At 36.6% G+C, this 16188-nt stretch overlaps 1 long non-coding RNA gene across 1 annotated transcript; it reads left to right on the forward strand.

The window, feature by feature from the left end:
* The first annotated feature begins 11892 nt into the window (after positions 1-11892).
* Positions 11893-15391, forward strand: LOC132051556 (uncharacterized). Its single transcript, XR_009413754.1, has 2 exons — positions 11893-14018; positions 14076-15391. It is a non-coding gene; the product is annotated as an uncharacterized LOC132051556 (long non-coding RNA).
* Positions 15392-16188: the final 797 nt, after the last annotated feature.

The following is a 16188-nucleotide window of genomic DNA, read 5'->3' on the forward strand; positions in this document are numbered from 1 at the left end:
TGTGTGTTCTAATGGTTCAGTAAGCTTTGTCTCATTTAGCTATTTTGAATTGATTAATCTTCTTATAACGAATTGCATTAAATGTAGCTATTGACTAGTCCTAAAGATATTAGGAATGAAAGCAATTGTACCATTGATGGAACGGCTAACACCTTCAACAAAGAAGGATACTGAGTTTGAAAGCATAATGTAATACTCCCTCCGTCCCATAATAAGTGTATCTTAGCCAAAAACACGCATATTAAGAAACCAATACCGCAATGTGAAGTTTACCAAATTACCCCTATATAATAAAAATAAATTACTTTTACCTTTTGATTAGAGCATGCACAAAAAGTAAACTTTTTGACATTGGGAATCCAACAATACCAAGTTACTATGTGGCTTTTTCAATCATCATTTAGATGTTACTTTATTGTCTAAGGGTAGAATTGAAAAAAACTAGTCAATTTATGTCTTGGTTTCCTAAAGTAACACTTATTGTGAGACAAAAAAATTTGGCTAAGGTGACACTTATTATGGAACGGAGGAAATATTTATTAATAAGAAGAATCTAGAGAGCCATCAAGCTTTGAAAAGACACATAAGAATCACATTCGAACTTCTCCGGTAGGCTCCTGGTGTTGTATGCCTACTAGATAAAGGTATTGGTTTTTGTGTTGAACACTTTTTTTATTCTTGATGGTACGTATTGTTCTTTGAACTTATTTCCAAAGAATTGCATGCTCGTTCTTCCTTAACGATTTACCAGTTAGTTTAAATACACGACTTAGAAAAGTTCATTTATCTAACTTGTATTTCAGGGTTAATTACATTTCTGTTGACTTATACCTTCGGCGAATCTTTTTTTTAATTAGGGAAACCACGCTGTATTGCCTTTTGAGTTTTGACTGCCTATCCATAAATAAAAAAGAAAAAAATAATAGAATAGAAGACCCGAAGCTGCAAACTTTGAGGGTCAAATTGTCATTTTGTTTCCCAAACCTATTCAAGCAACAACGCAAAGAAGCAATCCTTAGCGCGTCACGAACGGCGGGATTGATGACCGAGTAACCATAAAATACCAATTCACTAAACTAGGCAATTACTTCTTTTTTATTTTTATAATTATTTAATATTTGAAATTCTTGGTTCGCACTGTAGTTGAATTTTTCAATTTCCGAAGCATGAAACCGAGACCTCTAATTAAAAACGAAGAGATCTTATCCATAATACTCCCTCAGTCTCAAATTATATGTAGTGGTTACTAAAAGTAGTTGTCTCAAATTATGTGATGTTTTAGAAGTTCATGGCATAGTTTATTATTTTTTTCCTACTTTACACTTAGTAGAATTTTGTCATTAATGGAGATGACACATAAATAGAGTAACATTTAATAGAGAGAGATTATAACTTAGACATAAATAAGGGTAAAGTTAGTCAAATATCCCTCCTAATTTTTTTTTTTTTTTTTGCTTAAAGGGCGTGTAAAATAAAAAAGTGACACCTAATTTGAGACGGAGGGAGTATCCACTACAACCCTTAGCGGTAACTAAAGCAACTATTATTATTACCATTTCATACTTTTTCTTTTCTAAAAAGAGATATTATTATATTTTCAAAATGCTTTTAATTTTAAATTTTTATTTTCTCCTCAATAACATATATACTTTCATAATAAATGTCATTACATGCTTAAGATCATAATTTACAATGGCACTTTTGATATATGTCAGCAAAATATAAGTTTGTGGCCAATCAAATACGGCATAGTATATAAAATAAAGTGAAATAACCCATATATGCAAAGATACACACAAAGAATTGAATATTCATAAATGTATATATACACGTAGCTTCCCCCTACCTTCACAGCAGTTTCTTCTCCCCACCCCCACGCTCCCTCTTTTCTCTTTTCCCTCCAACCCCTCCCCAAAACACGTCTTGACTTAAATATAAAGCCAAAAAATATTACAAAGCTAGAAGCTTTTTATACAACGAGAGAGGAAAAAGGAAAGTGATCGAGAGAGAATCAATTAGCTCTATTTATTTTTCTAACAACAATGTGTGATTTAGTGTTGTTTGGTCGTAAAATAGTTGAATTGAAGAAAGGGTCTTCAGAGTTAGAGGTTATGGCTATGACAGCAGCAGAGAAGCTCATGCAGCTAACTGAAGATGAAGATACTGCCATGAAAAGTAGTAGCAAAGAGAGGGAGAAGAAGAGAAAGAACCAAAGCGAATATATTGTGGCTAAATCTAGTGAAATTATTCTCAAGCCAAAGAAGAAAAAGTATAGGTCTATTCAAAATCTTTATTTGGAAACAAAACCTATCAACCTTTTCTCATAGGGACCAAAATAAAGAAAGAAAAGGTGCGCTCTTATTTCGGTATTAGGAAGTTTTGTGTAGTGTATTGGTCGCAACTGCAATAATATAAGAGTGTTTAGAGTTTTCTTTTGTTTTAATCTTAAGTTTCTCCTTTAATTTCCTTTCTGCTTCTCTAATTATTTTTTCTATATTCTACGATGGATGTTTACGGTTATAATAAGTTGAATCTTTTATATTGGGATCACTTAATTAGGATTAAATTTCATTAACCATATATTGTTGTTTTCATTTTTTGTACTCATAACCAAATATGGTTCTATGAAAGTTCCCAATAAACTAAGGGTATTCTTTGCGCTCTTAAAGGCATTTATTGATATTTACAATTAGATGTTTCATGCTATTTTCACGAACTTGGCAAAAGGAGCGGAGCTTAGGGGCACAATGAGTTGATTCAAACTCTCTTTGTCAGAAACTCGCACAATATATTCAAGGTCAAAATCAAAGACATATGTAGAATTTTTTTAATTGGTGTCAATATTTAAAGAAGAACTGTTATGGGTCTGGTGCAACTTTTAAGGTATTGCCCGCTTTGACCAGTCCCCTCTAAGCAACCTCGAGGCTTTTGGATCTCCTAATGTTGTCTCCTTGAACTTTAACCAAAAGACGTCTCAACAGTTGAATGTCTTAGACAAGTTCCACAATAAACTCCTTCGAAGTTCAATAGCCAGCAGTCCAAGAGTTGTTACACTCTGGTCACGGTTGAAGCCCAATTGTCAAGGTATCTCCACCTTTGCCCGAGTTCTAAGGGCCATTTCAATGCTATCGGGACTTACGGTTTTTCTCACAATAAACTCCTTTGAAGTTCAATAGCCAGCGGTCCAAGAGTTGTTACACTCCGGTCACGGTTGAAGCCCAATTGTCAAGGTATTCTCCACCTTTGCCTGAGTTCTAAGGACCACTTCAATGCTATCGGGACTTACGGTTTTTCTCACAATAAACTCCTTTGAAGTTCAATAGCCAGCGGTCCAAGAGTTGTTACACTCCGGTCACGGTTGAAGCCCAATTGTCAAGGTATTCTCCACCTTTGCCCGAGTTCTAAGGGCCATTTCAATGCTATCGGGACTTACGGTTTTTCCCTTTCGATTTTAACTTAAAAGGAGTCGCCACAACTGAATTCTGATTCACCCATATCTTTTAGGTACACCTTAAATAATTTCATAGAATCAAACCCATAAAGAAAAATAAAGGATGTTTTTAAGAGTTTTGAACTAAAAAAAACATTAGTAAGAGAATTTACAATAGAAATATCATCAAGCAGCACGCTTAGTCCCAAAATACAGCAGATTGAAGAGAAGAAGAAACAATTTTTTTCACCGGTAGAATTTTAAGGTTGCTTTACTAACTTTGTTCCAGAATATTTTCAAATATTATTATTGTCAGAAAGGAAACGAACAAAGAGACAAGGATGATGACTCTTGAGTCCTGAATGATGACAGTTGACTGACAATCTTAAGACCAAGGAAACTTCTCTCGAAGTCATTTTTAATTCTCAATTCTTTTAACATTTTTTTGAAATTTTTAATTTTTTCAAATGAAGATCTTCCCATGTCTTCGTTGGGAAAACACAGGATCATTCAAGAAAGTCTTAAATTCACATCCTGATATGTCAATTTGCTTAACGCATACTAGAATTGCTGGCATACACAGCATGTGTGTTTTGATGATTGACAAAGTAAACAAACAAGACAAGTGAACCAGGTCTAAAATGTTTTATATAATAGAAGAACAATACCAAAAAAAAAAAAAAAAAAAAAATTCTCTCTCTAGAAAAGCTCTCCATACACAAAAATATCTGTTATATCATAACAGCTATTTTCCTCACCTCTCTCGCGGTTGGGCATCACGCTCCGTCCCATGGGGACGTCGGCGGCTCCGATACCGGCGCGTGTAGGTGACAATAACTCTGACAAAAGGACCACGACCTCAGTACTGGAAGAAATTCCACCTATTAACAACTATGCTAAAGCAATTCAATCAACTGGGAACACTAGCCCTAAGGAAAATCGATTTGGGAACCCGAAAATTAAAGCTCGGGTTACCTCTCATAATGGCGTTCCTACTACTCTCTTCAAAACCAGTGAATTCTATGGCGAGATGGCGAACAAATGTAAATTCATTCTTGTGGGCAAATTCATAAAAGCCCATCCACAAATTGAGAAGATTCGATCGAAGTTCGCTGAGAAAATCACCGTCAGAGGTAAGGTTATCATCAGTGTCTTTGATTTTCGTACTGTTTTCTTAGAATTCTCTATAGAAGAAGACTTTAAAATAGTGTGGTATAAAAGATCCACAGAAATTGATGGGCAAGTAATGTGGTTGGAAAAATGGTCTTCGGATTTCAAACCTGATGAGGACTCTCCCATAGTTCCGGTGTGGGTGTTGTTGCCGAAGTTACCTTTTCACTGTCATGCCTGGCACTACATCAAATAAATTTTTGGGCTTATGGGTAACCCCTTAACCACGGACCAGGCAACTGAGCACAGAACTAGACCTAGTATGGCAAAAGTAAGGGTGGAAGTTGACCTTACAAAGCCTAAGATTACGTCTGTGTTTGTGGGATCAGAGTGTGATGATTGTCCAAGGAAAGGGTTCTATCAAAAGCTCGAATACGAAAATGTTCCAAAGTACTGTAGATATTGTAAAAAAGTGAAACAAAGGATTAGGAAGAAACAAATGAGACTAAAACAAGGAATCAATAAGAAGAAGATCTCAACAAAAAGAGGCAGCACAAAAGAAAGGATTATGAAAATTATATAATGGAGGAGTCATCAAACACTAAATATGTTAGCCATGAGAATAAGAGGACTTCTCAGCAAAGTGATCATGGAAAAGACTCTGATCCTCATAATATAGAAGATAGCAACACTCAGAGAGGAAGAACCAAGTGCAAGAAATTTGGAAAAAGAGAAAACTCCAAAAAAACTCTTTCACAAGGAAGGAGGACAAAAGCAGATACCACCCAAAATATCCAATGATCAAAGCAATCTTTTGGAATATAAGAGGAGTTAGAACTAAGAAAGCCATTCATAGGCTTAAAAATCTTTGTAGTATCAATAATGTTCAGTTTGTGGCTATCTTTGAACCCTTTATGAATGACAACAAGATTGAGGGGTACAAGAGGTTTCTAAAATTTCAGTTCTGTCATGCTAATAGCAATGGACAGATCTGGTGTTTTTGGAAAAAAGGACTCAATGCCAACATTATTGCCAATGAAGATCAATAGATTACAATCAAATTTACGGATGATTATAACAAGGACAATTTCTATGTTACCTCAGTCTATGCTAAATGTTCTTCCTCTGATAGGAAGGAGCTTTGGGATAGTTTGGAATAGGTTAACTCTTTTATTTCTCAACCTTGGTGTATAGGTGGAGACTTTAATGTCATCACTGACCCGGAAGAGAAGATTGGAGGGAAACCTCATAGAATGAACAAAAGCATAGACTTCATTAATTGCTTGAACAATTGTGGGGCAACTGATTTGGGTTATGCAGGCCCTAAATTTACTTGGTGTAACAACAGAAGGCCTAGCAAAAGGATCTGGAAGAGGTTAGATAGAAATTTTATCAATGATCTGTGAGCTCAAAGATTTCAAGAAAACTCAGTTAGACATCTTGTGAGAACAGGTTCTAACCACAGACCTTTATTAATGAAATGTTCAAACTCCATTCAAGATCATCCTAGCTATTTTAGATTTCTCAACTGTTGGAATAAGATACCAGGTTTCGTGGATATTGTCAAAGATTCATGGAACATTTCAGTTCAAGGAAATTCAATGTGGAGACTCCAATTCAAACTTAAAGCTGATATGATCCTAAATGGCACAATTGACTCAACTACTCAAAGTTCTCCAAGGATTTGTATTGGAAGCGGATTCATGGAGGATAAAGCTTTGGGAGCATTTAAATGGAGTCATTGAAGGACTTTCAAGCTATGGGAGATAGCATAGGATAAGAAGTCAATAGTCCAAGGCCCAAGGCTTGCCTCTTAAAGTGGCTACAATTGCAAGCTTGGGTGATTCAAGGCCGAAAAATGGCTATTTGCGCAAAGGGCTATTTGTGCAAGTGGCTACTTTACGCAAGAAAGGTTATGCTTGCAAGAAGGCGATGCATGCAAGGTTGATTAGAGGGTCATCTATGCAAGGAAGGACGTGTTTGGCCATTGAAGGTCAATCCTTGAATGGAAGACTATATTAAGAAGACTAGCCAAACAAGGCCCTTGCCTCATTAATGGCATTTTTGTAATAACTTAGTCTTCTTTAGTCTAGGAGTATAAATACTAGACTTAGACATTTCATTTACTTAGATTATATTGAATGATGAATTGAGAAACTGTTTTGGAGATAGATTGTTTAGCTTAGTAGCTTTAGGGTTAGTTATTATAATGGTGGATTCCATTGTTGGTCTTTTAACCTTTAATTCCATTGATTTCATGAAGAGTTGTTCATTTGTGGATTCATTTGAATCACTCTTTCCTTGATTTCAAATAGTATAGGTTCTTTTAGGATTGAATTAGATTGAGAGGTGTTGGATTTAATATATCCATGGTTGCCTATAAATTCACCCTAATTGGTTTTGCTTTTATCCTCTTTTCTCATCCCCAATTTCTTGTTTATCCTTAATTTCGCATTTAGGTATTGATTTGGTGTTTCCCCCAAATCGATTCTTATCATTTGTTATCAGAACTTCGGCTAGAGTGTTGTTTCTATAATCCTCAATCCTAGGTTCTTCATAGTTGAAAAAAAAAAAATAATAATCAAAATATCCCAAAAAAAAAAAATCCAAAAATTTGTTGTTTTTTTGATGGATTTGAGGTCAAATTTGAGTTCCTTGATATTAAAAACCCCCAGGTCTCAAATTTCGCGGCATTTGGAGGTGTTTTGAAGATTCTACCATTGTTGAAGCTTGAAGGTTTGAAACTTGAAAGTGGATTTTGGTGATTGAGGATGAAATTGGCTTCAATTGATAGTGGGCTTTGTTCTTCTAGTTGAAGGGAATTTAGATCTAAAATTTGGGAGGAAACGGAGTTGATTTGGGCATACATTGGATTTTGAATTGTTCTTAGTGTTTTTGGTGTTCTTGAGAACATTCAAATCTTCAAAGGAAGAAGACACTAAAAAGGGGCCTTTGATCCAAAATTCTTCAAATAAAGAGGTCAAAAAGTGTTTGTGGGCCAAGCAAAAAAAAATAATAATCAAAAATCAGAAATATTAAGTCCAATTTTCTGATTTTTCAAAAAGAAAAAAAAGGCCACGTCAGCCGCCACATCAGCACTGACGTCAGCATTTGACGCCCCTCTGACGTGCGCGTGGGGTCCAAATTCAGAGGCTTGATTTTTTTTTTCTAACACTTAGAAATTTTTTCTAAGTGTTGGCAGATTTTGGTCCAATTTGAGAGGGCTATATCTCCGTGTATATAAAGAGTTACGGGGCCCATAATATATCGAAATTCAAGTTTGGAGAGTCTACTTTCCAAATAAAAAAGCCATTCGTGAATCTGAGCTCTGTATAAAGAATTATGGGCGTTTCAAAAACATGCTGCAAGCAACTTCGAATTTTCTAAGTGTTGGTCCAAAACTTCCCAAATTCTTGCTAAGTGTTTGGCCAAGATTTGTTCACTTCTTCTTATTATTTCTTTGATCCTCTAAACTAATTAACAACTAGTAATTCATCCTACTTAGTTATTAATTAGTTCTTGAGTCCGTCTTTCTTTCGTGCCAATTCTTTTCAAGCTTTTCTCGTTTTAGCTTCGTTGAAACTTCTTTGGCTCAAGTCCTTCGTTTTATCGAGTCGTCCGTCCTTCAATTAACAAGAATCTATTCTTCCACAAAGGTTAGCAATCTTGTGAATTGATTTGGATTAAAAAGGTTCTTGACCAACCTTGGAAGAAGCTTTAGGTTGAGAGTGGTAAGAAGTGAGAGTTGAATACGAGTGACGTGAGGCTTTTATTGCTAATATCGTTTGCTAGTTTGCAGGTACTCATGGCTAACCAAGAAGGTACAAGGAGTTTTATGGGATGGATGGATGGCTATGGAGTTAAAGTTAGTAGGAGAAGTTCTTCACACACTACCACAACTAAGGAGAGCTCTTTTGGATACATGGGTGGTAGGTGTCTTGGCCATGGTGAATCTTTGAGGTATATTCCTTCTTGTAACTCTCATACTAGTGGAGGATCATATGAATATTGTTATGATGATTTGAATGAGAGTCCTCAAGATGTAAAGGGAATTGATGTGAAAGAAGGGATTTGTAGATTTGAGGTGGCTATCAACTACCAAAGGGGATATACTATTGAGGTGGGAAGAAACATATTGGAAAATTTTATTAGTCCCGCAGTTGTGAAAAGGTTGGGGCTACATTGTTATCAAATGGCTCATCCAAAGTACTTTAATAGGACACGGGTCAATGAAGTGGTGGACAATGTATATGTTAGTAAAGGAGAACATTTTTATAATTCGCCAACTTGTTATGTGTTTCATTTGACGACTTGTGACCTATGCTTGGGATCTCCTTGGTGTAAATGTGGTTATGATCTTGTTTATGAAGATACGTGGTTATGATCTTGTTTATGAAGATATGCGTAGAAGATTCATAGTTCATACACATTTTGGTTTTAATGAACGTCTCTTTAAGGAATTGCCTATCGAAAAACCACAAAGGAGTAAGCTTGTGGAAGCCTACTAAGAAGAGAGGAGAAATGTGTCATCAAGAAGTCCTATAAGTTCAAGAAGCCATGAAATTAATGAAACAAGTGTTGGCTTGAGAACTACTCAAGAAGTGAGCTCTAAGTCTTGTGACCAATCCAAAATGAAGAAGTCAAAAGAGTCAAAAGATAGACCTCTAAGTCCAAGGCTTAGAATTGATTTGAAGGGTCATCCTAACCCTTCAAAGGGCATTCTTGGAGTACACCCTAACTTCCCCAAAGATGAGAGACAAAATATTGAGAGGAGTAAGGGAGAGAAAAGTGGCAACTTAAGAGAGGAAAAAGGAGAGAATGTGTGGAGTGATGTGAGAAAGTTGCCACACACTTTTTCTAACTCTAACAATTTCAATATTTCTTCTCCTATTTGTGATGTCTCTTGTGCAGGTATTCGTGGAAGCAAACCGAATGTTGAGCCTCAAACTTTGAAAGTTCATGAGGTAGTTGAGAGCTTCCCAAAGGAGCAAATGGACTCCCAAGTTGAAAAATGAGATAAAGAAGATATTGTGTACGAACTTCAAGGTAAAATAGCTAATCTTAACACCACCAATGATGTGATTGCCGATGTTGTTGAAGTGAGTGTAAATGATAGCTTGTCTTTAAATGAGCTTAATGAATCTTTGCCTTGTGATATGCTTAGTTCTATAATGCCAATTGACAATGTAGTTGAAATAGATGATCTAACACTAGTTGATCCTATTGATGACTATCTTGACTCTTCTTTTGAGTTCAAGTTGTGTCCACCTAGTGTTGATCCTTTTGATATGCATGTTAGTACATTGTCATGTGAATTGTTAGTGCACCCACTAGTTGATCCTAGCGATGACCGAATTGAATTTTCTAGCAAGGTCGATTTGTGTCCAACTAGTATGGGTGATGTTATTGGTCAACTTTCTTGTATTGATAGTCCACTAATTGAGAAATGGTGTGATGTGCTTAATGAATCTCAATTTAGTGATGAAGCTAGCCAAGTTGATATTGAATGTGAATATGACAAACCACATGTGTTTGATACTTATGGAGATGAGTCCCATGACCTTAATTTGTTGTCATTCGTTGAGACTCAAGATTCTAAAGGTGTTATGTGTCAAGTAGATAGTCATGAGATTGAAAATGCTTTGAAGAATGACCTTTGTCTTTTTGAGAGTGAGATTGCATGCTTTGATCCTTCATTGTTCATTGATTCTTCTCTCTTTATAGATAATGCGTTATTTGATATTGACATGACTATTGGGAATGATGAACCTACTGGGGTGTTTGGTAATGTTGAGCATTTGGTTTCCTTTGGAGACTACAATGTGATATGTAACCCACTATGGAATGATGACACTCTTTCCCATGATGGAGATCTTCCTTTGAGGAATTGTAAACCATTTGTAGGGAAGGAAAGTGTTGCAAAGGAAGGTGATCTTTGTTTAGAAATTGCTAATTCTTTCTTTCATGCTCAACTTCATAGTAACCTATTGGATGATCTTGTTCTAGATTCTAGTCGTGAGGTTAAACTTGAGGATGACCTAGAAGAGGACGTTGTTTTACGCAATACCTTTCTTTATTACTTATTTGCATATGATGACGCTCTTGTGTGTGATAGGGGTGCATCTTATGTTCAAAGGGGTCTTTATGGGTTGGATGATTATGCTCTTAACCAAGATATGTGTGTGCTCTTTCCCTTTGATCCCGATAATACCTTGTATGATTTAGCCTTGACACTACTTTGGAGGAATCAACTTGTTGATGCCTCATATATGAAACTTTTGTTTTTTATAGTGGTTGATGTTTGGTTATACCACAAGTTTGTGCATTCTTAGCATGTTGGTCGATTTGTTTGTGCTAACACTAACCCTCATGCTTTAAGGATCTTGCTTGTTGTTGTCTTCCCTTGGTTTTTGCTAGGTTCGGATTCGAGGACGAATCCTTTTAAAGTAGGGGAGGATGATATGATCCTAAATGGCACAATTGACTCAACTACTCAAAGTTCTCCAAGGATTTGTATTGGAAGCGGATTCATGAAGGATGAAGCTTTGGGAGCATTTAAATGGAGTCATTGGAGGGCCTTCAAGCTATGGGAGATAGCATGGGATAAGAAGTCAATAGTCCAAGGCCCAAGGATTGCCTTTTAAAGTGGCTACAATTGCAAGCTTGGGTGATTCAAGGCCGAAAAATGGCTATTTGCACAAAGGGCTCTTTGTGCAAGTGGCTACTTTGCGCAAGAAGGGCTATGCTTGTAAGAAGGCCATGCATGCAAGGTTGATTAGAGGGCTATCTATGCAAGGAAGGACGTGTTTGGCCATTGAAGGTCAATCCTTGAATGGAAGACTACATTAAGAAGACTAGCCAAACAAGGCCCTTGCCTCATTAATGGCATTTTTGTAATAACCTAGTCTTCTTTAGTCTAGGAGTATAAATACTAGACTTAGACATTTCATTTACTTAGATTATGTTGAATGATGAATTGAGAAACTCTTTTGGAGATAGATTGTTTAGCTTAGTAGCTTTAGGGTTAGTTATTATAATGGTGGATTCCATTGTTGGTCTTTTAACCTTTAATTCCATTGATTTCATGAAGAGTTGTTCATTTGTGGATTCATTTGAATCACTCTTTCCTTGATTTCAAATAGTATAGGTTCTTTTAGGATTGAATTAGATTGGGAGGTGTTGGATTTAATATATCCAAGGTTGCCCATAAATTCACCCTAATTGGGTCTTGCTTTTATCCTCTTTTCTCATCCCTTTTCTTCAATTCTCATCCCCAATTTCTTGTTTATCCTTAATTCCGCGTTTAGGTATTGATTTGGTGTTTTCCCCCAAATCGATTCTTATCAAAAGCTCTGAGCAGAAATTTGGCTCATTGGTCTAGACATGAAGTTGGAGACATTCATAAACAGGTTGCCCAATGGGAAGAAAAGATTCAAACTCTAGAAGAACAAGACATTGTTCACAATTCAGAAATTGCTAGAGAAGAAGTGAACAAGGCTCATGCAGAATACACAAAATGGATGGGATTACAAGACTCAATCTTCAGGAAAAAGGCTCATACTCAATGGTTCAAAGAGGGAGACAGAAGTACCAAGTATTTCCACAGTTTACTCAGAAACAACATAAACAGGCTTCAGATCAGAAGAATCAAAAACCACAAAGGAAAATGGATACAGAAGGAGGACAACATTGCTAAAGCTGCTGTCAAACACTTTCAATCTATTTTCACTCTTGCAGATCCTATCCTTGATCATAATATTTTGAATTGTATTCCTAAACTGATTACTGATCAAAATAATTCTAACTTAACTATGTTACCTATGCAGGAGGAAATCAAAGAAGCAGTCTTTAGCCTCAGTGCAGATAGCATAGCAGGACCAACTGGATTTAATGGCATTTTCTTTCAAAGCTGCTGGGACATTATTAAGCAGGACATAACTGACTTTATTATATAATTTTTTCATGAAAACAACTGACAAAATTCTATTCTCATACATGTTTAGCTCTAATTCCCAAAATTAGTACCCCAGACTGTTTTGCTCAATTTAGACCAATCAGTTTATCTAACTTTTCCAATAAGATTATTTCTAAAATTTTGGCAAGAAGATTAAATCCTTTATTACCTAATTTAACTTCTCATAATCAGTCTGATTTTGTTAAAGATAGACTGATTACTAAAAATGTTCAATTAGCCCAAGAGATTATTCAAGACATCTCTAAAACCAACAAGGGTGGTAACATTGTGTTGAAATTGGATATGGCCAAAGCCTATGATATGATGTCCTGGACCTTTGTCTCAGAAGTCCTTAGGAAATTTGGTTTTGCAGACTCTTGGATTAACTTGATTTTAAATCTTGTTTTAGGTATGTGGTATTCAATCATCCTGAATGGCAAAAGGGTTGGCTTTTTTACATCTTCTCAAGGACTAAAACAACGAGACCCATTATCACCTTCTTTATTCATTCTAGCTGCTGAAGTTTTAACTAGATCTCTTAATAATCTTCTGTTAAATGAAAATTTCATACCTTTTTCAATGTCAGGAAGAGGTCCTCTAATTAACCATCTGGCTTATGCAGATGATATAGTTATTTTCAGCAGTAGAAAAACTAGAACCATTAAATTGGTAATGAAGCAGATCAAGAAATATGAACAAAGCTCAGGCCAAAAGGTTAACAGAGAGAAGAGTTTCTTCCTAACATCCCCAAGAACCTCTGCTACCAGCATTAACAGAATGAGAAATAGTACAGGGTTCATGGATAAGGACTTCCCTTTTACTTATCTAGGGTGCCCAAAGATATGTTGGCAGGAAAAAGATTGAGTACTTTGATAACATAGTTAGTAGGGTCATCAGCAGATTGCGTGGTTGGAAAGGGAAAACGTTATCTTAGGGAAGATAATACTCATCAAACATGTTTTGCAAGCTCTCCCAACTTATACACTTACAGCTCTTTCACCTCCAAAAGCCATTTTTAAGATTTTGAAAAAACACTTTGCTAACTTCTTTTGGGGAACAGACCAAGGGCAAAAGAAATACCATTGGTGTTCTTGGAAGAATTTGTGTTATCCAGAAGCAGAAGGTGGCATTGGCATCAGGAGTCTGGAGGATCAAAGTAAGGTTCTAGCTACTAAAAGATGGTGGAGATTCAGAGCAGTCCCTTCCCTTTGGGCAACTTTTTTGATCAACAAATATTGTGTAAGGGCCCATTGTACCACCAAGCAGTGGGCATCAAGTAATTCTCATCCGTGGAAGATGATGACTCAAGTTAGAAGCAATACTGAAAAGCACATGATTTGGCATATTAACTACGCTCTTATAGCTTCTGGTGGGATAATTGGACCGGCAAAGGGCCACTGGCACACTCTTACCCTGATAGTAGAAAGAGCATCAGTACTCTAGTCAGTCTCTTTATTCAAAATGGTACTTGGAATTTACAGAAGTTGAGAGGTATTGTTACTGAAGATATGGTGGATCATATTAGTACCATTGGTATTGGTAACCAGCTCAAGAAGGATAAAGTCTTCTGGGATTTAACAGTTGATGGAAAATATTCCAACAAGTCTGCTTGGCATAGCATCAGAACTAAAAAACCTACTAACCAGTTTCTTGGCAACATTTGGAATTCCCACACCCCTTTTAAGGTTTCCTTCCTAACCTAGAGGTTATGGCAAGGGAAACTCCCTTTTGATGATTTTTTGTCTAGAATCAGCATCAGTAGGAATTCCACATGCAACTGCTGTCAACCACAGGTAGCAAAAAATATGCAACCTCTTTTATTAATGGTGAAGCTGCTCAGAAGATCTGGAGACATTTTGGAATTCCACTGGGTATTAATACACAGCAGAGTACTTTCAGGTATATGTTACACACCTGGTGGAATCAAAGGAGTGTCAATGAAGTTCACAAAAAGGTTGTTCAAATTGTCCCTTTGTTCATTTGCTGGGAAATTTGGAAACAAAATTGTGAGTGTAAATATGGCGAAAGGAAAAAGTTCAGTGTGTATAGAATGATCCAACAAGCATAAAGGAACATTCAAAAGTCTATTTTGCAAGCTTTCCCTTCTAATCCCTTGACATTTCCTTGGATCTCCTTTTGTGACACCCTCTTCAAACTTAAACTTGCCCCTAAATCTATCATAGTTTGTTGGAAACTACCTAGTGGAGGAATCTACAAACTGAACACAGATGGCAGTTTTAAATCAGCTAATGTCAACGCAGGGATAAGAGGTATACTGAGAAATGAAGAGGGTAACATGGTTCTTGGTTTTTCAGTACCCATTCAATGTGCAAGTAACATAGAAGCTGAGGCAATGGCTGCAAAGTATGGGATAAATCTCTCTATATTCAGAAGAACTACTCTGGTTTCATGCTAGAAGTAGACTCAACTATCCTGGTTCAGATGATCAATGACAACAAGAGCCTAAACTACAACCTGAACTGGATCATGGAGGATATTAAACAAAAGAATATACAAGCAAAGCTCAAAGTGGAGCACTGTTTTAGAGAGGCAAATAGAGTAGCAGACTATTTGGCCAAGAATGCTGCAGGAAGCCAGAATGTTACCTTATATGACTCCTATCAGCAACTTCCTATAGGGGCTAAAGGTCCATTCCAGCTGGACAAGAGCTAAATGCCTTCCATAAGGATCAAATATGACAAGGCAAATTTTTTTGTAAGCTAAATTGTATAAGAGTCATACTTTTGTAAGGTTTGCTGTTAGCTAAGAGTTTAGCTTCACTTCCCTGTTGATTGGATATTGTATTATCCTCTAGTGTTGTATCCAGAGGTTCAAGGCCAAGTCCACTTCTTGTAATCTATTGCTTCTGAAATACAACACCCTAGACAACCTGGGAATTTTTTATTTTTTATTTTTAAAAAAAACCAGGTCTAAAAACATGTTTCAGCTCACAGTCCTAGTGCGAGTAGAATTTGCGTGTTATGGTAAAGACTTGGCGGACAAGTTTACAAGGATTTCTTGTCATAATTATCAAGATACTTCAGACTCCTACAAGGACACTGAAGACGCGTTAATGCAAGAATCCCAAGTCAACTCAAATCCTAACTCTCATTATGGGCCTTAGGCCTCATTTGTTTTCATTAAAATTAAGACGTTTGAATCTGAATGCATATCTGAATGATTAAGATGTTGTCTCTAGGTTTGAACACTGAATGATTAAGACTGTTTATTTTTCAATATCTGAATGTACATAATGTATTTATTTAAACATAATAAATATACAATTTAAATTAAAAAGTAACTAAATATTAGAAAATAAATACAAATTTAATCAAATAAAATATTATTTGATTAAAAAAATGAAATATTTATGTTCACAAGTAATGGTGGAGATGTTCTGTAATCGTGGAGATGTTCTGTAATCGTGGTAGTTGGTGAGTGGGGGTGAGCGGGTGGTGGGTAGTTGGGGTGAGGGGTGGGAGGTAATGGGGTGGGGTTGGTCGGGAGTGGGGGTGGGTTGGTGGTGGGAGATGGGGGTAGTGGGGAGTGAGGGTGGTTGGTATGGGGTAGGGGTTAGTGGTGGGAGGTGGGGGGTAGTGGGGATGGGTGGTGTGGGGTAGGGGTTAGTGGTAGGGAGTGGGGGTAGGTGGTGTGGGGTAGGATTGGGGTTATTGGTGGGGTGAGGGTGGTGGGA

This window comes from Lycium ferocissimum, chromosome 4 (genome assembly GCF_029784015.1).
Source record: "Lycium ferocissimum isolate CSIRO_LF1 chromosome 4, AGI_CSIRO_Lferr_CH_V1, whole genome shotgun sequence".
NCBI classification, from domain to species: domain Eukaryota; kingdom Viridiplantae; phylum Streptophyta; class Magnoliopsida; order Solanales; family Solanaceae; genus Lycium; species Lycium ferocissimum.